The 26,341-nt window shown below is 46.8% G+C and overlaps 1 long non-coding RNA gene across 1 annotated transcript in view; it reads left to right on the top strand.

Moving 5' to 3' along the window:
- LOC135394127 (uncharacterized) overlaps positions 1–26,341 on the top strand; it is a 123,555-nt gene that overhangs the window by 70,989 nt on the left and 26,225 nt on the right. The window lies entirely within an intron of this gene.

Raw genomic sequence — 26,341 nt, 5'->3', positions numbered from 1 at the left:
GTGCTGGGATTGAGCAGGTCGGAGGGACAAAGGCAGAATGCTGCAATAAATCGAAGTTTGTGTAAGGTCATTCTCAGACTCCACGGATCCTCATTTTTACTACAGTCCACGATCGGAAACCCTCGTGAGCTCTAGCAGATCTTACGCTATCAAATATCGTTGCCACCACTGTGAATGCGCCAGGGTAGTGTACGCAAGGACGCCTCGCGAGCGAACACTGTTTTTCGGGAATTGCGTGCCCACGCTGCAAGCTTTTGAGGGAGCATCGGTTCAACGCAGGTTCGAAATAACGTGAAATACTACAAAAGTTAATTCGTCCATAGTGTCTTGTGAGTTGTTTTTCAAATTTCGGCTGTCTTTCTCGTGCAACTCAATTGCACGCGACCACTTGGTGACTCTCGCGCGACCCCAGTATATTAAAACGTGTTTTTGCTGCCCTCAGCTCGTACGCAAAACGGGAGAGCACGTCCCCTCAAACTCTCTACTGACAAATGTGAGCCTGCTAAAGCTTACGTTAAAGCGACAGCAGCGTGTGGTTCCTTTTTCTTATATTAATGCGGCTGCATTAGAAGCCCCATTTCGAAGTGAAGCCGAAGATGATCTGGCAAAACTGGCGAGAACAGGCGGGATCTGGCAAACAAAGTTGCCACGAAATGACCACCCGAATTCGCAATTGGTACATGGGAAGAACTATAGGGTTTACAGTATTCACATGACGTCATCCTCAGGAGACCGCCACTAGGCGCGTTTTGCATGGGCGCATACGTCGACTGAAAGCAACAGTCGACTGATCGCAAAGATCGACTTGGGACGGTTTACATGGCAGGAAGCGATGCGCCTTAGTCCGCCGGGCAATTCAGTCGACTCAGTCGATGACAGCGCTGCCAAGGCACTAAAGTGGTCACTGTGCAATTGCATACTGTTTTATCAGTGTGTGATTTCCTTTACTGCGCCCATAAACATTAAAGCCTTCTACCAACGGCCCAGTCGATGCCCGATGCTGCTGGCTTGAAACGCTTGCACCGGCGGGAACGTCAACCGTGTCCGTCGCCATGTTTATTTTCTGTGTTGCGGGCGGAGCACGGCGGCAGATGCGGTTGTGACGTAGCGGAAACCGTCGGCACAGTCGACTTTTCCGGTTTACATGGCAAAGGCGAGACGACTCCAGTCGTCTGATCTACCCCAACGTAGCGACTTATTTCTGCTGCGTCGACGTCCCCTTTAGGTCGATGTAGGCGGGTTTACACGGAGAGGGGAGATCGACCTATCTCGTCCACTCGACTGTCGCTTGCAGGCAGATGTGCTGTATCGGCCGCCATATTGTAGGCCCCATCCAAGTCGATACCCTTATCGCACCCACCGTATATTTGGTGTTTCAAAGTTATTGTGCAGTGTGATTTGTAGCATATCCAAGCAATTTCCATGTTTTCGACGTTAATATAGTCACCCAAAAAGCATATGGCAGCGAATTAATGCGGGAACATAACTTCGAGGGACCTATACAGTAATGCGGCGCGGTGACGTCAGTGAATAAACCCTATACGTAAACGATAGATAAAGAAAGTTATCAAACCCAAGCTTAGCAATGTGATAACACCCGCTTCAAAGGAACAGAGCGATTGGCTTATCATGATTTCGGGACCGTTATCGTGAACACCTTCCGATGTATCAAAACACGCTAATCTCTGAAGTCTCGTTGTCAGGATTATCGCGTATGTCGACGATGAAACTGCCTCTATCAATTTAATTGATACAAGCAAACTTACTCTCGTATATGATGCGAGGTGCGCTGCAATTTCTGCTAAGGTAAAAGAGCGAAATTGAAAAACGAACTAAGAAGCAAAAATGTCAAACTACGAATAGAGAGAGAAAGCTTGGAAGGGAATGACCGCGGGCAGATTTGGCTTCCTGTAGCCTCGAAGACGACTCACAATAATTGGACGGAAACTCAATTATTGTGATTGGTTGTGAGGAGAAACGCGCATCCCGACCTCAGAGACGTACATCCATTTCTTACCCACTTTGTAGACCGGGCGATAGAACTAGGCCACACTTTCCAGCAGTTAGAGATTTCTGCCAATTGTCTTCCTAACAACGCGCCGCAATTGCATTCTTTTGGGCTCCGCAAGAAAGCTACAAAATTTAATAACTCGTTTCATCGCATTTCCTGGGATGTCACGGTCTCCCGTTTTTTCTTCTTTTTTTAGTCGCCATGACGGTTTCGCGATGTTCCTGTGGGATCTTTCGACATCCGTTTCCGACGTCGACGTCCGCGGTAATTCGTTTTCAGACGGGAACGTTTATAGGGGACCCGTGAATATCGGGTGCTGGTAGTGCGGTGGCGCTAGACTAATTCAACGCCACAGTCAGAGTTTGTAATGGCGTTATTTATAAATTAATCTAATGTAGTAGATAACGTAATGATAAAGTTGTGTTACGTAGTCGATCGTCTGGGAACAGAAGGAAACGTAGTAGATGTATACCTTGGAAAGGTACGCGTTATGGTCATTGTACCTTTTAACAGTAAATGACTATTATATTGTAATAAAAGGCATGGTCTATTAGATAACAGACTAAATAATGCTGAGATGATAATGATAATAATAATAATAATAAGAAGAAGAAAAAGTGCTACCCAGCAGAAAGCCTCGAACAAGAAAGACATTGCTTTCACCTGAAACCGGAGTTCTTTGGAAAACCTGGAGCTCGATTGGTTAAATTTTAGAGCAGGCGTTACGGCCACCAAGTGACTCGATGATTACTGATCATGTTATACCTTGATTAGTTCCTGATGTCAGCTTTTGCATTCTAGTGATAAAATAGCATAAACGCAGGCTAGCTGGTGCATGAAATCTATGATCAAACAAGCCTGAGCATGGCATTCTAAAACGTTACCTTAGGGCACCTAGAAGTCAGGAAAAGTTCATGTTTTGCAGCGCGCGGATTGGTCGTGGCCACGCAGTAAGTTATTACACCTTGTAGTGTCGGCCAGACATAAAAACATCGGCGCTTACAAATGCATTTTGTGTCCGACAGGTCATTGGAAATATACACCGGTAACATTGCGCACCCTTGCACGTCTCTGCTCACGTCCATAGTCATCACGCTGGCAGACTTTGGTACCGACCATGCTGCAATATGTGATAGGTGCTGACCTTGCTGAACCTGCATCAGCTTCTACCAGACCTCATGCACTTATCCGTTTACTTGTCCATAAACTGTAGCGTGAAGTAAAAGACAACCCGCCACGTCTCGCCGTTTGAGACGTGAATATGGTGTGAATGTGTTATTCCTCTCTACGAGCTCCCCATCCCTGTCAGCGTCGTTTTTTTTTTTTTTTGCCCAATAGCAGCTGGGCTAACACTACAACTTTTTCCCCTTTTATTTTCTCAAAGTTCAAACAGTCGCTTAACGCGAAACAAAACAAAACAGCTTATATCGAGTAACCATATACTATATCTGTCCTGAGGCTTGGATACCCTTCCCTTCTGAGACGTCCTCAGGGACCGTTGCCCGCCAGTCTGTACAGTCTCAGTCGGGTCAGGTTCCTCATCTCTGGACCGTCGATCGCTTTCGCCCTCCATGTCTTCATGGCGGTCGTCACAAGAATCGGTGTTTCGGGAACTTCAATGTCTAGCATACATCTGGTTGTGCGAACTCGTCTCTCGAAACGGAGTTAGCCTTGCGTATCAAGTGCTGGCGATGTCGACGCGGCAGACCATAGTCAGTCTGCATCCAGTATATAGCACCGGAATGTCACCTATGTCCACGACAGTTTAGCTGTGGCAACCAGACCGTTTGCCCTTCTGGAGAGGCTGCAAACTACGAGTGCCATGTCTGAGTTCGAAGTTCGTCTTCTGTTTCAAATTCTTTTCATAGGTGTTGATGACGTGGCGTCATCTTGCTCGTGAGGATCACCGCGTCCGTGTACGAGTGTCTCGCTCTTTCCACTGATATAGTGTTGAACACGTTGGAGCTGATGAGGAAGACGTGGTACTTTGCTCCTCAAACTACGTACTCAAACGTTGCCCCATCAGAAGCTGTGCCGGGTTCCTGTGTGTGTTCCTGTACTTGAGCAACGAGAGAATAAGGGTCATCCGAGGTTTACAGTCCTGATGGTTCTCTCCACTTGTCCGTTGGATCGTGGGAAATGGGAACTGAAAACTGAGCACCATTGTCTATCACAACTTTTCGGGGGAGTGCTGTGGCTCGCTCGCGATAACACTTTTCGTGCGTACAATGACAACTCACGACGACTAGTCTTTGGATAGAGGTATAGCGCCTCTGAGTATCTAGATAGATAATCCACCGCCAAGACGTATTCGATACCCGTTATGTGAAATAAGTCAAGTCCTACTTGTTTCCATAGGGCGGAAGGTGTCTCTGTTGGGACCATTGGTTCTGATGGCTGAAACCTGGACTCCTCACAGACCGAGCAGGCCCAACCAGCGGCATGGCCGTGCGGATAAAAGCGCCCGTTCGATGGTGGTAGCCAAGATCGTGCTGAAGACTGGGAGGTGCATGGTGGGTTCGAATCCTACCACTAGCTGTGCTGGCTGAGGTTTTCCCTGGGTTTTCCGCAGACCTTTCGGAAATGTCTGTACAGTTCCCCTTCAAGTCGGCCCAGGACGCATACTAACCCCGCTGTCCCCCACTCCTTCCTGCTCTCCCCTACCCATCTGGCCACGTCTGTACGCAGCTCTATAGCCACAGTTGCTTCGCGGTGCTAACATACACCTACACGAAACAGGCCTACAAGGTCCGCCAGCTCCTTGCTGAGGCCCGGCCACCAGAGAGACCCTCTCGCATTCTGTCTGCATCGAACAATTCCTTGGTGGCCCTCGTGTAGACGCGACAGAGCATCACCTCACGCAACGATATGGGAATTATGACACGCAGTGGCACAGTAGGACGTCTGCAAATACTGAAATATTAAGGACGCAATGCTTGGTTGATTTGCCCTTTATGTAGCCATCCATCGTTGCAATAGTTTCTTAGTGTCCTGCACACACTGTCTTTTCTTTGAGCTTCCCGGATGTGGTTTAGCAGCTTGTCGCACTCTGGGATCGTCTCGATTCCTCCAGATACGAATGCCGAGACTTAACCTATGGGACGCGGTGTCCTTCAGCGGACAACGGGAACGAGCGTCAGCTATTGTCGTGGACGCACCTGGTACATAGGTGACGTTGTAATCGTGTCGTATCAGTCTCAAGCGAAACCTCTGGGTTCTTAGTGGTAACTGATCCAGTCGCTGGAGACCAGAACGGAGACCAGCGGTTTGTGGTCAGTTAGCCCACAGATAACATGCACAGATACACATGAAACTTCTCTGCCGCCCAAGTTAGGGCCAAAGTTTCTTTCTCCACTTGAGGGTAACGAGTTTCGGTATTGTTTAGAGAGCACGGCGCCTACGCTACCGCATTTGGCTCCCCAGTTTGCTGGACTTGCGGCAGCACGGCACCAAACCCGTACGACGTGGCATTTGCTGACAATGTCGTCGAGAGGCGGGGATTGAATTTGGTCATACAACCTCAAGAAGAGACTGAGGCCTTACGGGTTCAAAAGCGTCGCTAGAAGTACGCGCAAATGAGCTGGTAATGTTGGCATGTTAGGTATGAACCTTCCATGTGGTTGAACAGCCCTATAGAATGCGACGCTAGTCTGAAACGTTTTGAAGGGGTTCTAGTGCTGCTGAGCACCTCTACTTTTCGTGGGTCTGGGTAGATTCCGTGCTGGTCAATAACAACTCCAAGAAAAGTAATATTCTCCACAAAGAATACGCACTTCTCACGATTCAGGATGACATATATTGTCGGACAGGAGCTGTAAGACTGCGTGTAGCCTCCTGTCGTGTCCCGCCCTGTTTCGGTCATTAAATTCAAGACGCCTCGCGCCTGCGCAGTTTTCCTGTGCTGTCAACGTCGTTGTCTTTTCCCCGTTAGCACTACATACACGTCGAAGAGTCCCATAAACGTTCATCAGGAAGCTATCATCACCTTCGTAAAACACACGGTCACGAAGGCATGGCAGGTTAGCCCAAGTAATGCCTATAATTTTAGGCATAAAAAGCCTCTTCCACATCCCCTTCTTCGTGGTACAGAAAAATGTTGAACCGCCGACAAGATACCCATCTCATCCCTCCTTCACCCTTTTGTATCTACTCGTCGAGCTATATTGGTATGCGCGTGCACTTTTGTTTTATCGTGGAAGATAAGGCGCGACGCTGACGTGCAGTGCACTCGATGTGTGATCGCTGTCAAGATAACGCTGCGATCGCGAAGTCGTGTGCGCGTCGAGATGTCTGCGTTCTGTCCCGATGCACTACAAGGAGGGGCCTTTGTGAGAACAAAGCCCCACTATGTTTGCGTGTCTTTGTTCCTTCTTGGTCCCTGTAGAGATGTTGGAGTGAAGAGATTCGGAGGCTGTACAGGAAATGGTAGCCGGGACGATAACTTCATCGGGGAAGACGGCTAGATGATTATCCTGGAAGTTGTCAAGAGCAGGCAGAGCACATGTAGATAGAGTAGAAGCTGAAGGTACGAAACACAAGCATGACGCACCAATCGCAACGCTCAATGGCACATTACGGTTAAAAGTAGAAAAGATTGAGTGATAGAAAAAAGATTATTCGGGATGAAATTAGTTGCTACTTGAAATCTCCTGCGAAAACGGTAGGCATCCGATATCGCTGTAGAGCAATAAAATATCATCGTAATAAACATAAACAGTAATAATAATGATTATCGTAAAGGTTATTAATAATTATCATAATTATAACTAATATCAGTAGTGCTATAAAACGTTAATGAAACACGAGGGACTCTGACTCACTGTATTGACTCAGTATAGGAGCTCGATGTTGGCTAGTATATGCCTTTACTGATTCAATGCAATCAAACTCACTATTCAGAATTCCTTCACCGATATGTGTTAATTCCTAAGCCACAGTTACCCTTGGTTGTGTAAGAGCCGCATAATGAGACCCATAAAGTCATTCTCACGTAAGCATGGCCATATTTCCTCGCGCTCCTTCTCCATCAAAAAGAAGCCCTTAGCAGATTGCGTCATCGAGCGAGACGTCTTCCTGTCTACGTTCTAATGCGAAAGCGCAAAATTCGCTGGTCCGAATGTGTTGGCCTCCTTCCGTGTCACAGTCCACGTCCACCGGTCGTTTTATCATTATCCCCTTTGAAGCGAACCGTGATTTATGTCCTGACCCTGTGAACTCTATCGGGGAAGACAGTAAAAGCAGGCGGTTTGTGCTGCTACGTTCCATGTCACGAAGGTGACAGAAACATATGTGACAAAGCGACGGGATTTGACACCGCTCTCTCTCTCTCTGTGCACCTGTCAGATTGACCGCCTTGTTCGCAAAACAGCTCTTCGGAGCCTTGACGTAACGTGCGATGGTAGTTCACGACAAATGTTCAGTAGTGGATCGCTCAAGCGGCCGTTGAGCCCTTGCCTGGACTTCAGTATTTGAGGGCGTCCTGACATGGACTGCCTTCCTTTTCGAATACGTAACGCCGTCATCATCATCATCACGATCATCATCATCATCATCATCATCATCATTATCATCATCATCATCATCAGGCGGGCGTGTTCCGTAGGGAGCCTTCGCATTTCTGGTGGGGTATCCACGCAGGCTATTACAGAGGCTAATTTCTTCGTTTTTTTTTTTTTTTTTTCTGGCATGTCCAATTGCTGTTCGTAAAATGGAATAAGATTGTATACATGCTGGCGAGTAGGTGAAGAAGCTTCCTACTACACAAATTAAATGAAGTTCTGACAAAAATCTCCATACAGCCCGGTGTTCAAGATTGAAATGTCACCGTCTTGGAAGAAATTTCGATGTGGCGCGATCTCTTCAAATTCAGTTCGTTGACCGCTTTATTAATAGTGATACTGCCGACAACTGAGCACGGCCATCTAAGATAGCTATGATGGGCACATGTGGAAATTCAGAAAATTAATATGACGACTTCAGTGATGAAAAAAACAAAAACAAAAAACAATCAAGTAAAAAAGGCGTAACAAAGGTCCTCCCCACTTCCTTGTAACTCTTGCCCGGACATACGATAATGACCCAGTCTGTCTTTCATTTTTTGCGAGTCCTACAAGCCGACCATCTGTCAACACGGCCTCTGCCGCCCCTGGCAATTTGTCAACCCACATAGGCATAGCTCACACTTGACGACGCACCTCGAACCAATTTCACGAGGGTATTGCTACGCTCTGGAATCTCAAATGAAAGGACAAAGGATTCCCAACGATCAGTCTGCCCTTTTCCAAAGTCTGTTATTATGCTCGTTGTTTTGGCAGAGAGATGTCAGGGAGCTTTTGCCCTAATTCCAGACACCATTTAATTCGACGCTTAATGTTTTCCAACGTCATCCCTCGCGGCGGTTTTTCAAAACGACCAAAAGTTTTGTTGTTGCGTGGAGTATCGTTTTGTTTTTTAGAGAGAATCGACGAACCATCGAGCATAATTGAAGGTGACCCGATTTTTTTTCTCTGTGCTGTGCGTCTGCCACGCGCAAGATGCTTTGAAATAAGGTTTTATGGGGGTAGCCTCCGAGACAATTTCGTGTCGGTGCGGGTCGTATAAGAGCGGTTTCCTCTTTGTTTTTGTGTTTTTAGAATCTCATTTTCGCCAATGTGATGGATACAGAAGTAGCCAGGAATATTACGGACGCCGAGAAACGTGTCATTTGATACGTCCATGGTCACATGACGTCATTCAAAATACGGGTTGTCTTTTTAAAATGTGGACCATAAAAACTGTATGGGGTTTCTTGTATTGCTTCCATAGAGGGTTTCAAATTCATTCCTTCCTCCTAACATATTCCGCCTCGGTCAACGGCGTAGAGCTTGATTACGGCGTATACATATGTGCACCGTATTTTCCGGTGTGTGATATATATACAAGGTGTTCCGAGGCCCGAGTTTTCGTGCTCGTGCACTCTAAGAAAAAAGGGTGGAGCAGTTACTCCTTTTAGGAAGTATTAGTTGTCGCATATCTTGTGCCTAAAAGGTCGCGAAGTTCTACCGGCTACCTACGTATACGAACATGGCTACCACTTCCGATTCGGTGAGCGAGGGGGGCGTACGCCTTTTTGCAGCAATTTGGATATATGATAATTGCTTTTACCACCCTTTTACACCCTCTATCAGACGTCACTATAGAAGTTACCACCTTTTCACACCTTTTTCTCTTAGAGTGTGCGTATCTGTACTCGTGCATATACTTACATAGGAGATTTCCCCCGGAAGATGTTCATACAGCCGCATTGGTCCAGCTGCTTGACATAGGCGTGAATCGTTCGTTGAAATGACCATTCAGGAAATGTGGGAAACGGGGTTATCATATAGGCGGCGAGCGCAAGTACCCCAAGAGCGGACAGAGGCCAATGGCATCACACGCCGTTGTTGCAAAGTGAGTCCCAAGAAGTTTGGAGCGCCGTCCAGTTGCCAGTTTATCCTGAACTCGTTTCAGAATCCCAGCGTTGTTGAAAAGGAATGTGAGACAGTTAGCGACGATAATAACAAAGTCTCCGCGACATCCACACTGTCTAGTCGGAGTTTGATGACCTACACTGTAAGAAGGGCGTGAAAAGGTGGTAACATCTATGGTTACCACCTAGGTCAACATAGCGTCTGATAAAGGGTGTAAAAGGGTGGTAAAGGCAATTGTTATATATCCAAATTGTTCCAAAAAGGCGTACGCCCCCCTCGCTCACCGAATCAGAAGCGGGAACCCCATCGTTCGTAGATAGCAGGTCGAACGTTGCAACCTTTTAGGCACAACATATGCGACAACAATTACCTCCTTAAAGGTGTAACTGCTACACCCTTTTTTCTAAGAGTGTAACATTGCGTCAGTGACAGATGTAATGAAAACCTCGATTCTAGGACGACAAGTTTGACTTTGACAGGACAACAAGTTTGACAAGTTTGGTACGGCATGGAAATTTGCCGCAACGGAAGAAAACTTGACGTTGACCGCGGAGTGGATGCGACACTTTCGCGCCGTCGGGTTTCGAACCAGTTTCCTCTCAATCAAGGGGGAATTGAGGAAGTGAATCTAAGCAGACGACAATCCTTCACTTTCTACCATAATCAAGAGTACCTTTCAACGCAAAAGGAGAGATTCAATTATGAAACGGTCACACTCCGTTGCGCACGATATTACGCAGCATTTTGTAGCGCGCATTCATTCTCATAACCGCGCACGCCCAAGCTGCATAAGCGATGCCGTTGCGAATCAGCAGTGTAGCATGGTAAGTGTAACGGGTGGGCTACGAACGCCATGAGAGACTCGTGGAGACGGTGTCCGTGATTGATTTTAAGACGGAGCCTTGAACAAACGACGTGGTTAATGCTCCAGCGAATTAATATGCAGAGTTCGGAAACGCGGAACGTCATACTATACACACTGGAAGGTGGGGCCCTTGCGGATCACTTTGATTGTTCCATGATTTAATTTCCGCTTGCTTCCGATATCACTCATCTAACGTCTCAGATGTAATGAAGGACGATGCTTCACCCCAGCGGGAGAACACTCCATGCCATCATCATGATATATTTATTATTGTTATTGGAACGTACTGCGCTCGATTCGTACACTTTAAAAACAGAGCCCTCTGTGGAGCGTACAGAGCGTACAGAGGAGAGTGGAGCGTACGCCCAGGGACTGAAACCGAAACGAATATCGGTTCGGTCGGTTACGGTTCACCTCTCGAACTATGCAAAGGGTTCGGTTCCGGTTACGGGAATTCTCCACTTTTTTATAGATTACGGTTGCCGGTAAGCGAACTAAGGAAACCGGTTTATTTTCGGATCCCTCCGCGAACATGAGTCCGCGGCCTGTACGACCACGGGACGTGAGCTGGACTCTGAAGTGCATGTCGTGAAGGAAGAATGAATTTTGTAGGTTATTTTAGCAGTAACACGGAACAGTTTATAGAGCGTATGGTGCAGTGAGTGCAATGTATGGAAAATTAGGAGTAACACGGAACACTGTTGTGTGCTGCAACTATGCACTTCTAAGGCACAGAGGTGCCGACTCAGGGAGATGGATTCCTCACCTTCCTCAATGTCTGTCGTCTCCGAGGGAATAGATTGGGAGAATCTACCAGGAAGAAGAGATTATCCCTTCTTCGAGCGAACCCTAGCTCACAGAATGTGACAGGCTACAAGAGCCGCAGTAAGCGCCTTCATGAAGTTTTACATAAAGTATCCACTTCACAACCTGAAGGTCCACGATTGGCGGAGCTTTTTCTTCTGTCGCCTTTCCGTGTGACGGTCGAACGTTACGCCTGAGCGTGGCGTGAAACCGGATTGTGACGAGACGTGACGAAAACTAGCGTATAAACACAAACCCTGGATTAGCTCCTGATAGATGTGTCTGTGTGAGCCCAAGCTGCATCAACGTGGTAGTACGGATCGCGTAGCACATGGCCGACATTCAGGGTAGCACTGGGCACCGGTTATTGGGTATGAGTTTCACAAAGACAATGTTGATGTAAACAAATCGAAGTGCCCGTTGACGGCGGCTGCGAGTGGCCATGTTCGAGTTTAAGCACTCTCAGCGCGCTGAAACGAAGCGTATACAGCAAACGATTTTTTACAATGTTCCACTATCGTCTACACGATAATCTGTCGATGTCAGTGGTGCTTACCCCTAACACCGAAGTCGCAGGCGGATTACTTTCGATTTTACGAACGTTCGATGTGTGTTACGAATCAGTAACAGGAATTTTATTTTTCGATTCCTGTTATGGTTTCGGTTCATGGGTGACCAGAATTTCCAGTTATGTGCCGGTTACGATTCCCGATAACATTTTGGTTCCAAGCGGTTGTCAGTTAGGTTCCGATTTCAGTCCCTGTGCCTTTTTATGTCAATTTGGAAAAATGATAATTGACACAAAAAGGCGTACGCCTCCCTCTCTCTTCGAATCAGAAGCGATATTCCTATCGTTCGTCACAATGATTGGTGCACAGCGTGCTATGAGGTGAAGCTGTTTTTAGTCCCGGTGCTGGCTGTGCTGTCTGGGGTTTTTTCCTGGGTTTTCCTCAGACGCTTTCAGTCATATGTCGTCACAGTTCCCTTAGAAGTCGGCCCAGGACGCACATTCCCCCAGGGCGTCAGTCGTGATGTTGCCCACCTCCGTGAGGCCGACAACGGCGAGCCCTTTCACCACCACCACCGCCTGTTTTTAGTATGTGCCACCGGTAGTGCTGCTTGGCTGTGCGGTTTTCGACACTTTCCCGAGTCAGATGTCACTGTAGTGAAGTCTGCCCAGGACGCATACAAAACCCCCCTCCATATGTCTCGCTCCTTCCTGCTGTCTTCTTTCCATCTATCCGCAACTCATAACCACAGTTGCTAACACCGAATACAAGAGACACTTCACAGATGGAATGAACCGCTCTACGTGTAAGACACGATAAGATCAAAATACATATTATGAAAGAAGGTTATGACGATAAGAACAAGAAGAATACAACTGCCGTTCTCTCATGTGCTCTATGAGCTTCACGACGCGGTAACGTTTCGGCGTAACAATCTTTCGTAACAGTCCGAGCTCCTTATAATAAACGTAATTACGGTCAGTTACTCAGCTGTACAACGATTTGTCTTACCCAAACAGTGTCTATCTTCTCCCCCCCCTCCCCCCCCCCCCCCAACCTGTGGGAGAGCGTTGTAATGGGTGTCACCGAGAGCCTTCCGGAGTGTTCCTTTTGTTCCGATACACAGTGGGTGAACACTTCCGTTTCCGCAGCCTCTATACCTTACATAATATAGGAAGCGCACAGTCGCCGATCTACCAGTGCCACGAACAGTGCAGAATCATTTTGTGTAGAAACGGGTATACGTCCGTAGTGCGGAGGTACTTAGCTTTTCGCAGATCCGAGTGGGTATTCTCTAGTCTGTAAAGCCCCGCTGGGTCAGTTTAATCTGAGAAAGTCGTGGTGGTGATGGTGGTGGTAAACACGGCTACATCACACGCGCGCTGGAACATGCGCGTGCGGCCCAGTTCGTACATAAAGTAGGGAGACACCGTAGAACAAAGAAACAAAATGCGAGCAAGTTGTTATACATGGGTTTGTTTTGTGTTGTTTGTTTACGTGACATATCTTTGTTACGAAACACTATAGCCAGACGATGGTCAGCCTGCTATTACTAAGGAAAAAAGAAAGAAAGAAAAAGAACACAAGGAACCAGTTAGTGTTCTTGATTTCGTTTGCAAAAGAAGAAAGACAGAAAGAAGAAACGCCACTCGAAAACCCATTATGCCGAAAATAGACCCTATCAGTTAACGTTATCTATTTGTATACTCTAATTCTTGAAGGGACTAGTCAGCGTTCGCAAGTTTCGGTGTCGCCAAGAGGTATATTACAACATCACGCGTGCCAAAGCTGCAAATTTGCTTTGTTTGTTTGTTCTTGGTGTGGTTATGTGTGTGTGTGCTTTGTCTGTTTGTGGCGGCTGTGTAAAAAAAAATTACGCAGAAAAGTCACAAAAAAATTTTGTCACAAAAAATTAGCACCCTCTAGTCTGCGTTCACGTTAGCTGCTAGCCGATGGGTCCCGGTGTTACAAAAATTACAGCAGGGCAGGGTTGTCCATTTTATGTGATACCCCAAGTGGCACCGCATAAATGGCACACGGTTAAAGACGAGAGGCCAGTCCTGCTTCCGTAAGGAAATGTCCAAGAGCTTCGATGGTCAAACGCTGCAAACGATGAGTTTGCCCAAGAAGCACACAGGACCGCCATCGTTCGTAGACTGGCAACTGCTCTGGAACGCGTCTCTTGTTTCCACATCTTAGGACGACCAAGAATATTAGAGTATTTACGAGAAAACTACGTGAGGCACGTAGATTTCAATGGCAGGAGTCGAAGGGCACATAACATGGTGCTTCGTTAGAGGTCTAACTACGTCTATAGGCTTCCTTCCGTGTCTCTTGTCTGGTTGAAGCATGCTTCCAGGCATTGTCCACCGCGGAAGCCTTGGTGAAGAGGACCTTGGTGCTTTTACACACCGTTACATCGTCTGGCCGTGAGCAGTTAACAACACTGTATCTTCAGGCATCAACGGCGATTTGACTGATTAATTACTCTCTCAATAAACTATCTTCGATGATCGCGCGCATTGCGGTAGCCACCGTAACGTCATTAAGCGCGCGACAAGTGGAGCGACATTGTATTGTCCCTGCGTGCCCTCCTTCGAAGGTCGGTCCGAGTTGAGTTTAAGTGGCGAACATTGTTGCTGTTTTACTTTAACCGTGTCTAGGAACAAGGTGGCAGCGAAAGACTCGTTTTTGTCTTCAGGTGTCGCAACAGGTTGCGCATGCGTACGGAGTTCTCGTCGTAAAGGTACTGGTTTCATTCTCGTTTGGGTAAAAACCCGATTCCACCTCACATTTACCCTCCGATTTCGGTTTGGTTATGAACTCCCTCAAAGTGTCTTCTGATGTCACAGAGTTAGCAGCGTGAAGACGGGAGAATTGGGTGGAAGTCGCGGACGAGGTCATGCAAACAAGAAAGGAAATACAAAATACTAGAAAAGTTCCGACATTTTACGCTCACTTGGTCGAAACTTTTTAACTACACGTTGAACTCCATTATCGTCTCAGTTCATCATCTCTTTGTTTTCTCATCACCTCATCATCTGTTTGTACTTCTGTCTCGCTGTGCTGTTTCGGCGGATACCAAGCAGGTGCTCCTCGACTGCCATCTTTACACTTCCCAAAGAGCTGCTCTGCAGTTTCGCCTGCAATCGATCGCGGCCGCACCATTCACATTGGCAACCATCCTCGGCCCTTGGTCTAACCAGATGGACCATCGCCAAGCTCTTGAGTACTTCAAAATTTTTCTCCGAGACACTGGTCTCCTCTCTACCCTATGATGTGCCTGCGTACCTGTGTGCTGTTTGTGTGTTTGTGTGTGTCTTTTTGCCTACCCTTCTGTTGATGTCTCACTGACTCCTCTGACTGTCGACTCCTATTTAGCATCGTTGATCATCAGGACACATCTCGTCCTGCTCATTGTGCCTTGGGGTAGTAGGCGCCGCACCTTATGTGGCGAATTTCCCTATTGATCACCAGTAATTTATCTGTTGTTGTTGTACTTTCTGTGTGTTAGTGTACTGGGGTAGCCAATTCGACTTCGTCGAAACTCACATCCCCATTTTTTTTGTCACATAACATCACTAGAAAAGTTGGCGTGCTGATGACGATGCGACTCCCCAAATTTGACCCTCTCATTGTTCATCATCATCAGTCGTCACAACGCGTCTTTACAGTCATTGTCTAATGTGAGAGTTCATATAGAGCTCTGTTAACCACTAAATGCTCGGCATGCGCGCCTCGGAATAAAGCCCAATGAAAATATCACGGAAAGCGGTTTCTATACGCAACCCGGATAGTAGTGATTCTACGCGACCGCGTTAAACGTCTGCTGGGTAGGGCTGCGCGCAACAATGGTTGATGCAAATGCCCGCCATTAGAATGAAAAAAGAAGCACAGGCTAGATGTCGCTTCCGGCAAACTGGAGTGCAGCGAGAGGCCAGGTTGTTCTCTCGCAGAGGGATCTTTCTTGCTCTTGATGACCAGCGCGTCTGGGCAAAATGGTCGATAGCATCGTTGCTATGCTTTCAGGTGAATCGGGGTGCGGCCATCACGACATTACGCTGCCACCGCGGACGCAACGCAGCGCGGTATGCCGATGAGAAAAAAACATCCTACTTTCCAGTGTATAACGAGCAAACAAATGTGCCAACGCTCGGTAGTGAGAGGAGCTCGGGGGAAATCCCCTCTTCGTAAAGCGGGAATAAAACAAACAAATGTGAAGGTCCTCTTTGTTGAAGACCCTGTAAAGCAGCTGTGAGGCTGGCGGATAATGAAGGGTCAATAAAAAAAGAACTGGTTGCTGGGGGGGGGGGGGGGATTTCTTGGCAGACAAACAAGGAAAAGGAGAGATAAAAGGGGAGAGGTCAGCCAGGCAGCACGCCGGCTTGCTATTCCATAAAAAATGAATAAAAATAAAATAGAAATAGATTTAAAAAAACGGCTCACAGGGAGCCCATGAGCTTTGTATCATGCAGACAGCGGAGCACTGCGCATTGTTTGCTGGGTTGTAATATGACACGAGCGACATAACAGCGTTATAACATGTAAGAGCGTTATATCCTGTAAAAATGGTTATGCAGAGAGGCGCTAGTCACAGAAAATTAGGACATCGGGAAGACGCGTTATATGAAAATAAGGAGGAAAATAACAAACACGCAATGACACAACAAAGTAATAACGCACCATTCTTGAGACACGCGTGTCTCCTTACTTCATGCGTAACTATATGATTGATCGCATACACATTTTAGATCGCCACAATACCGAAAGAATAACATGATCCGTACTCTCTTGAAGCCCACTCAGATGCCATACAATACTAACAAAACTGAAGAGTGCACGCAACCATAGATCGGCCCCAGAATGTCTGCCCTACCTTTGAGAATAAATGGGAGCGGCCTCAATAAATCACCTCCTCTCGTATATGCACTTTCATTTGGAACTGCCATCTCGTCGTGACTCACTTCATATAGGATGGATTCCGCATTTAGTGGGACGAGAAAGTTCTTAAAGGTCGCTGCTGCCGAAATTTGTCTCTATCAGATCGCGTTGAGAATGGCGTGACGTGTTCGTTATATACGGGATCGTACAATCTTCCCATAGAGGACGACCCTTGTCTGCAAGGGCCGAGATTTTGTAGGAGCCACCAGCTCCATATTTTTCTTTTTAATTCCAACTCCAACACGGGTGCCTAGCACGAAAACTTCCATATTTAAAGCGCTTACATAAGTCTCACTTATAAAGTCACTTATAAAGCCACTAACGAGGGCTACTTATGTACAGAAATAATTTGGTAAATCAAATTAGATGCAGAGAAGAAGGTGACTGTGCTCTTTTTTTACCAGTTTTATTAAACTGTGTCGTAATTCCGGACATCCATAGAACATTCTACAACATCACGATTTCTACGAAGAAGGATTTCGTTGCTATACCTATCCTCGTGGCCCTTTGAAACGTCGTATAAAAAACAGAGAGAGAGAAACATCATTTCGTGATCGATTGCGTACGCCGTCCTATGGTATACTGGCCTTCCGTCGTTTAGCTCTAACTAAAAGCCGCAATTAACGCGTGTGAAGGTCATTCGCCAAATTTGTGTACAGACAAATAAAAGAAAAGCAACAAGGAAGAATTGTCGCCTGAGGCTGATCACGACTTTGATTACACATTATCAATGTCAAATTCGCGCTTTTTTTCTGTTATCTCTTTCATCCAGTTCACCTACGAAATGCGGTCAGGATAATTGCTTATTTGTGCTATTAATTGCTAAGTTGTGAGTTGCTCCCCTCCGACGAGAACAATTCCGTTATCCTTTTAATTGAGTGCCGTATCGTACCGGTATCGTGTTTATCGGCCTGAAGGCTGTCTGGAAGTGTTTCTGATAAACACTGGTAGCAGTAATCGTCGTTAAGATAATCAGACAAACGTAATTTGTGAAACAGACTAGAGTCTGTGACGAGGGCTTCGTGTACAGAGGGTTACACGTGGGACTTAATAACGCTTCGCCGACGTCGCAATCGTCGAATCGAGAAAGACAACGATTGATTACGAAAAATCTTTCCAGGAGCAGTACTGCAAAGCAACACAGCCCCGCGACCGTTCGGCCTCGATATCGCTCTAAATGACGCTTGCATGGTGGACGTTTTGTGTTTTCTAGAGCACTTATCGAAAATTTATTTGGTCGCGGAAAATCATCTCCTTGCTGCCAAAATTCGTAGTGACCCAGGCTGACCTTTCCTTTCTACCTGCCTCTTTTTTTTTTTCGCAATAAACATATCCCCACCCCCACCCCCGAAAGCCGAGTGCAATAGGGGGGGGGGACGGTATATGTCTTATCAATGTTCTTTAGTTTCAGGGTCTGTTCAAGGCCTTCCACCCACCCCTATTGCACTCGACTTTCAGTACATTGTGCTGCTTGGGGAGCTATTGTCATCAAGGAAGAGCGCTCATGGCAAGGCATGCTGGGTACAGTAAGAACGTCAGAAAGTCAGAAACATGGCGTTGGTACTCGTGAGTACCATCGCATTGTTTATAGTCTTGGCTAACTGAGTTCCAAGCGAACTTGTAACTGTAAATAGTTACCATATTCAGTGAATGTCATTTAAGTTATTGTGGTGGTGCCACAGCTTTTGCCATGCGTTTGCATGCTCTGGACGACGTATAACGACGGACGACGAACATTTTCCGCTGCTGATATAAATAATTCCAGGATATGTTGATACGTTTTTTTTTTTCGTTTTTTTTCGCGATTAAGTTATGCGTGAGTTATTTATCGGCGAAATAATAAATAATATCGCATAAACAACAACGGAACGTGCAGTCTAACGAAGACGAGCATCAGCGCGGCTGTTTCAGAAATCAGAATTTGCCCGTCTTATTACTAGGTATCTGTTATCGGTCGGATTCAGGGATTGAGTCTTTGCAGGGCAGGTCGCAGCCCTGTACAGAGGAAGTGGCCGGACAAAGCCTCCTCGTTGGACGCTTTCTTGACGGAAAGAGAGAGGTATAATGGCGGAGGGCAAGTGAATATACCGGAGCCGTTCAATCTGACAGGCATCAAAGCAGAGACTTGACGAAGATTGCCCGATCGTGAGGAATCGCACGTTTCCGGTATCGCTGCCAGAAAACACTTTGCATTTCCATCACCCTTGAGATCTGGATCAGAAAGAAGTCATTTCGGAAACAGAGGTAGAATAAGTTTCGAACGCTTTCATGGGTAAGACCGCAACCTACCAGGTGTTTTATATAATATCTTAGATCCCCCTAAGTATTATGGGTGTATGGGTGCACCAGTAATGTGTAAAACTATTGTAGCCAGCTGCCTCTTGTGCAACATCACCCGGTACATCAACCTCTTGTGCACCCGGTACAGCTCCCGTCAACCTTAATAATAACGCTGGAAACAATTCGGTCTCCATTCCGAGCGCGATAACAGCCACCCTGGGGGCACTGGGGGAACGTTAAATAAACAAAATCCTTGCTTCAAAACTAACAGAATAATTTTGTTCAAGTAAGATTTCCTCATGACCCCAAGGAAGGATTGCTGTAGTCGCGCTCGGGAACGAAACTATATGTTTTCTGGTGTTATTATTAAGGTTGGCGGGAGATGTACTTCACCAACAAGGGACGCATGTTTTTCGTGAGGTTGATGTGGCTCCGCAAATAGAGGCAGATCGGGCTCAGCTTAAGAAAAGGATGTACGAGCCAGGTATGACTGGTTTGCAACAAGAAAGAAGCGCTAACCATGCATACGTATGCGCTGCTTTGAAAGCGGTTACGAAGTAAAAGTGGTCGCTCTTTCTGGGCGAACTTCCTGGAATTAATCTTATTGTTTTGCGTCTATCGCAGTGGGTGTATTTGGAGTGAGTGATAAGCCTATGCGCTACTCTGTCGCCTTCATAAGCGATTGGCTTGTGATAGAAGTTGCTTCAAGTCGAATCGTCGAAGAATGGCACATAGCCACACGTGACAAAGCAGTCTATATAGTTCAATATTAAAAAAGGCTTAGTATTGTTACCTGACGCACGCAGAATCATAAATAACTGGATAATGCAACTTCCGTAGTTTTTTTTTTTTTTTATTCTGTGAGAGCCACGCCTATATGAGACAGGGACAGGACTTAAGGAAGGAGTATATAGGCGACAGGGAGTTAATGTGCTTCCTGGGTCGACTTCGAGATGACGGATTACTCCAAAGTTCGTAGGGTAAGCTTCACACATGAATATCCGTCTCCGAGAGAGCGTTGCAACTACTCCTTCACGCTGTTTGTGAGACCGGACTGCATTAGTGACAACGATTCTTTTACATCAATAGTCCAGTATAAAGCTTCGCTCGTCTCTTTCCTGTGTTAGCCACATCGCGGCGGAATGAAAGTGGACATGGCGTCATGTTCGACAGTGATTTTGAATCTGTTGGACCAAACAAAGCCTAAATCATAGCTATCTATAGATAGACCATTAAAGATACTACAGTGGCCACATTATAATGTCTGCAGCACTATTTTAGAAACTCTACAGTCTACAGTGTTCAATATAACACTGTATTTGTTAACACTGTCGTTTCTAATTAGCCAACACTAGTGTGCTAGGTAAAGTCAGGAGATTTTGGCTTTGAGTGTTTTTGAATCATAATGGGACACATGATGAGCCCCAGTTGAGTTTGGATGTGTTCTTTGCAAGATATAAACCGCATACTTTGGTCCACATATTTGATGCCTTGACGGCCCTCTAGGTTTCCTGGCCTACGACGCCAACCCCTTTCCTTTCAACGACCACGCACGGCACACAAACAAACATTTCACGCACGAACACACCTATTACGACACACCCCAACACAAGTATACCGACTGTCACCAGACTAGGCCATACACCCTTTCCTTCCTGTCAATAAAGACATCACCTAAGACACAAGAGAACGGAAGTCTGTCTTGTCTTTTGTTCACACCCGCGCACCGCCGCACTCTGCTCGCGTGCCCGAACACAACGGCGCCAATGTCTCCTTTGCTATACTCGCACCCGCTTTATCTCACGCGCTATCGTCACGAACCCGATCACACTCGCGATAGCGGCGACGGAACGTGTCCACTACGTCATATACTCACAACGGATAGCGCTCTGAGTTTGTCGCACGAATCAAATAGGGTGAAGGGAGAGTACTTCCGTCGGATCAGTTCTTCTCGCTGATCATCATCTTGCGCAAGAGGTGGACTTCGTTGTACTTCTGCTAAGCGAGCGTTCAATTTATCTGATATAGAAGAACAACGGCTTCAAGATATCGCGGATGGGCTTCTATATTACAACTGACACTGTGGAAGAGGAGTGTTCCGGGAGCTTCGTTGCCGCGTAGCCTGGTATTAAAGGTATCACACGAGTGATGGCCATTTGTTTGAAGGGACCGCGTTAGAGGCAGGATGGCATTTTCGGGGAAGATTGAATAGGGCAGTTCATTAGATGGGCGTGAATGATAGATGTTGTTTGGTCTGTCGGAAGTATTTAAACGCGCCGTGGGAGTAAAGCGATATCTGTAGTCAGATTTGACTGACTGCGCTGTCAGGTGAATGCCGTGTGAATGGAAGTTTCGAAATTTTTGTGTAGGAGAGAGAACCCGATAATATATTCCGATTGAGCGAACATCTTCTCGAAGAGCTCGTGGAAGCAACGTGTTAAGCAACTCAAGGGAAAGGTGCTGACGCTAGGAATCGAACCCGGGCCTTCTGATTTCCGGTCAGATAATGCTTCTGCTACACCACGACAGCAGGCTTTCATTGGGCTTGAGTGCCTCAAGTAAAATGGTAACGGACAACCAATCACGCTGTTCCCATTCTCTCTTACATATTTCTCACTCATTCAGAAGACCCAGGTTCTATTCCTGGTGTCAGCACCTTTTCCTTGAGTTGCTTAATTCGTTAATTTCTGGGCGTTCGAGGCTTACGTGTTTGTGTCGTCCACATTTGGTGCCTCGGCTAATTCTCGTTGTTTACGCAAGCAACGTGCCTCGTTCGGAGTAGAGCTGTCGGGCGGCAATGTCAGGGAGCCCATACCCAAGCGCTTTTGGGTCTCCAAAGAAATAGGGGGTAGTCACTGCAGCCGCACAGAATTGTAATGGCAGGATCGGCTCGCCGTTGTTGGCCACACAGAAGTGGGCGTCGTCACGACTATAGAAAGAAGAAAAAAAAAAAGAAAGAACGACGGATGGAGGATAGAGGATGAAGGGGGAAGATGCGTCGAGCGTGCATAAGTTCGTCGGGGAGAGCAAAGTGTTAGATGGGTCGTTGAGCAGGACCTGCCTTCTGCAGAAAGAGAATAAGGTTTCTTGCCCTAGTGGAACGTTTGGCAGAAGAACCACTCCACTCCGAGACTGGGAAGTGACCCGGGTTGGAATCCGGGCGTCGGCTGTGCTGTCTGGGTGTTTTCTCTGGATTTTCCTCAGACGCTTGAAGACAAATGTCGGCACAGTGTCCTGTGAAGCCTGCCCAGGACGGACGACCCCTCCTGCGATAGCGGTGGCGTTTCCCGTCTGCACTCTAAAAACAGAGCTTCACCACATAGCACGCTCCTAGCCAACCATCATCCCGAACGACAACGTTCTCTTGCTTGATTTGATGAAAATGGGGGGCGTACGCCATTTTTGTGGCAATTATGAACTGCATAATGCCACAGAAATGGCGTACGCTCCCCGTTTTCAACAAGTCAGGGGAAAGAACGATGTCACTCGGGGTGATGGTTGGCTAGGAGCATGTTATGTGGTGAAGTTCATTTTTAAGAGTGTGGGTGTGGCCGACTACGTATGGCAAGCACCATCCCCACCACCGCCACCACCATCTGTTTTAAGAGTGTACCACCAAGTTGCTAGCATCCTTCACCGTGTTCGAACCAACAACCTTGGGATCATTGGGCGTTATGAAGTGATCGAGGCCGGCATTTGGCGACGTGAAAGCACGAATTATGATAGATAGAAATCGGGGGAAACCATCCAACCACTTCACCGCCTGTATGGCATTCGCATCTGCAATCGTCGTACAAGTTCGATCCGGACGGATATCAGATTTTATTTTCTGTTTGCTTACCGGAAACGCTCCTTGGCTTTTTTTTTCTCAGAATTCTTTCCTGCACACAAGCAAGAATATCTTTGTATTTCGTGTTAGCACCGCGAAGCAGGTGTGGCTATGCGCCACGTACAGACGTAGACATGTCTACGTCTGCATGGAGAAAGGGTAGAAGGAAGGATTTAGACAGCGTGGGGCTTAGTATGCGTTATGGGTCGGCTTCATATGGAACAGTGCCGACATCCACGTAGAAAGTCCGCCAGAAAACCCAAGGGAAACCTTTTTTTTTTTTTTAATTTCGTGTTAGAGCCGCGAAGCGAGTGTGGCTATGGGCGACGTACATACTTGAATAGAGGAGAGCAGGAACGAGTGTGGGAGAGAGGGTTAGTATGCGTCCTGGGCCGACTTCAAGAATAATTGTGCCGACATTCGTCTGGAAAATCTGCCGGAAAACCCAGGGAAAACCGCAGACAGCACAGCCGGTGGTGGAAGCGCATCCAACCACCTCCCAGTCTCCAACGTGACTCTGTAGCCGATGTTGGTATTCACTTGGCCACGACCCTGGTACGACAAAGACATGAAACATTCAGTCACCTGCGACTAAGAGAGGAAGGGAAGAGGAGTGATCGAACCCTGCGGGCTGTTCGACTGTTTGCGTGTTTGCGCGTTCTGTGACTTCGCTGTCGCAATCACCACCACTACTAATCATCATCGTCATCATCATCATCACCGCCATCTAGAGGTGTGCGCCGCCGCCGCCGCTGCCGCCGCCGCCGCCGATGTTGAAAAATCGGCGCGGTTGTTGAGTGTTCCCATTTTGATCCGTTTTCCGTAAAAAAAAAAAAAAGAAAAAAAAAACACTCTCATACATCTAATCTTTTCGTTTGTTTTTCTTGCATCGTAGGTCCCAGGCTTCATTTGTGGTGTTTTTAGCAGTAAGAATTTAATCACTGATATACTGCTTATGCTTCACAGTTTCGTTTCACAGTCCACCCTGGAGGCACAACTCCAGGGAAACTTGTTTGTTTGTTTGTTTGTTTGTTTGTTTGTTTATTATACGTTCAAGACCCTCACTTGTCATTCAATTCCTGCAGGTTGTTTGCCGGTCTCCATTAACACCATAGCACTAGTCATTATCCATATACAGGGTGTTTTTTTTTAATTCCTTACAAAATTTTCGTTAAAAAAAAGAAAAGAAAAGAAAACTAGCGGAACAAAATGGATGCCGTTTTTGAGTTGGTCAGGCGAAGATTATCTCGAAGAAAGTATGTAACTACAAGATCATCATTTACCTAAAATTCATTAATTCTTTAATTAGGGGATTTCGCGCAAAAGCGAGTCGCAGGACGGAAGACATTCCTCGTTGAAAGCAACTCCGTGTTTAAAAAATCCTTAAACGCGCACGTGTGTTGAAATATCTGACGCTGAATGTCGCTATGCAAATGCGCCGAAACCAGAAGTACGCAATTTCCGAGCGCAGAAATGACGAGACGTTCGCCTTATGTGGGCTGGAAAGCGATCTATCTGGCCAACAGACTAACTCCTACACCAATCAGCTCGATCGCTACAAAGCACGTGGTCCTCTCATGTGGATCGCCTGTCGATCTTTCTGCGCTCGAAAAGTGCGTAGCAAGTAGTGCGTTTTATGTGTGTCGGCGACAAGCACCCCGTCAAATGGTGTTTTCAATCGCGAGATCGCGCGGCTTATAATGCGCGCGAAGCGTTCCAGCCACAACCCACTCACTCTGGACAAGCTTATACTGTAAAACACTTTTATTTCGCGAGCCCTTAATTTTCGCGAATTTCGCGAGTCGAGAAAATTCGCGAACTTTAATGGCACGCCAAAAATTTCAAAACAGAGAAGGAGGAACTCGAGGAGCGCGCGAAATTTAGTGGTTGCGAATATATCCCTGTTGATTCGCGATAATTTAGGGCTGCGAAATTAAAGGGTTTTACAGTATTTCTTCGTGATAACTACAGCCTCTGCAAAAAAAAAAAAAAGTCATATCGTTTTCAGCTATAGTTTGTATATGTAAATATGCAAACGTAAGGCTTACGTTTGCATATTTACATATATCTACTATAATTTCTCAAAAAGAGCCACTGGATCACTGGAACAAGCTTTTACGCGTTGTCGTCCTGCGAACGTTCGGCATCGCTATAACTGTTACGTGTGGTTACCATTTAAGGGGTGGCTCATCGTCCTGACTGTCTAGTTATGTTGGTTTCTCCAGCGAAACCGGCCCTTAACGGGCCCTGTCGAAGTGCTTGGGTGATGACCTTCCTGAAGTGCGTTCTCTTAATATCCCTTTGCGTGTTCTTGTTTTCTTTCATAATACGCGCGTATACAGTGCTGATGTACTTGTTTGGCGCAAGGTGCAATAAATACTGTTATCATCTCGGTATCTATGATGGAGAAAATGCCCCCGCCCTGAGGCGTCAGTGCGTCCCCGTCCGAGAACACATATTGACAGCCCTAGGGGCCCACGCCGATAAGACAGTGTCGGCGTGGCGCCGCTGACGCCGCCGCCGGTCCTTCAACCTGCTCTACGCCGCCGCCGGAAAAAATGCTCACGGCGCACACCTCTACCGCCATCCTCCTCCTCTTCATTGGCATCATCATTCCAGAAGTTTTCCACCAAAGTAACTGGTGCAAGTGATGTGGAGTTGCGGGCCTCACACTAGTGAAGCCCAAATCCCCACTTTATACTCAAAATAACCAAACGAACCAACCTATTTGCGCGTTACCTGCACCTGGTATTGCATCGCCGAGGTGTCTATATGGATGAATGGTGCGAGGTAAAGCACATCCTCATGACCAGATTCCGTTGTAGCCTCGGTATGGAACTTCTGAATGATGTTCCCTCGAAGGATGTGGCCACGCCTGCTAATTAGCCGCGTCTCAATGGCGATCGGGATCGCGCTTAGATTTTGCATTTTCCCAACAACTCGCCTCAGGACGTAATTTGTGGGTTTCTCCAGAAGCCAATCGAAGGACAGTTTCAGTTTTAATCGCAACAGCGGCGTCTGATCAAGTTGACTTGTATCTCTTGCAATAGTTCCGGCCCACGCGGTGCGCGTGCCAATGCTTTCCTTTCTGTTTTTCTTATGTAGGATAAATATAAAAAGTATTGACTTATTCGCCATGAAATGATGTTGCATTTATCCCCTGGCATCACCTCGTCACTCACGGCACGTTTATTACGCCACGAGACGCGACTTCCCTAGCCAATCAGAGAACAGTTCGCACTCGAAGTGGAGCTTTTGGGCACTAAAATGCAAAAAACAACTTGCTCTCAAGTTAAAGTCTGTGTTGCAATTAGTATAATGCGATCAAAATTAGTTTACACAATGCTACCGTTTAGAAGAAAAACGCAATGAAAACAGAGCCGTCTTTGGCGCCAACGAATGGGATCCCCAGGAGGCAAAGATTGGCGGCATCCAATGAACCAGCAGGAGAAGTAGTGTTCGTAGTGTTCCGTATGTGCGTGGCATGATGCGCACTGCGGTATTTTTCAATACCGATTCACTGAATTGTCGCCCGCAACAGTTTTCGCGAGTATTCCATTGACAACATTTATCTTCACGTCCTTCGGACAGCGACGCCAGTCCGCTTCACAACGTGCATTGTGTTTTTAACCATGACGTGCACGCGCAGCATGG

Source organism: Ornithodoros turicata, chromosome 5 (genome assembly GCF_037126465.1).
Source record: "Ornithodoros turicata isolate Travis chromosome 5, ASM3712646v1, whole genome shotgun sequence".
NCBI lineage: Eukaryota > Metazoa > Arthropoda > Arachnida > Ixodida > Argasidae > Ornithodoros > Ornithodoros turicata.
Note: the sequence above shows the minus strand (reverse complement) of the source record. Positions and strands in the feature narration are given on the sequence as shown.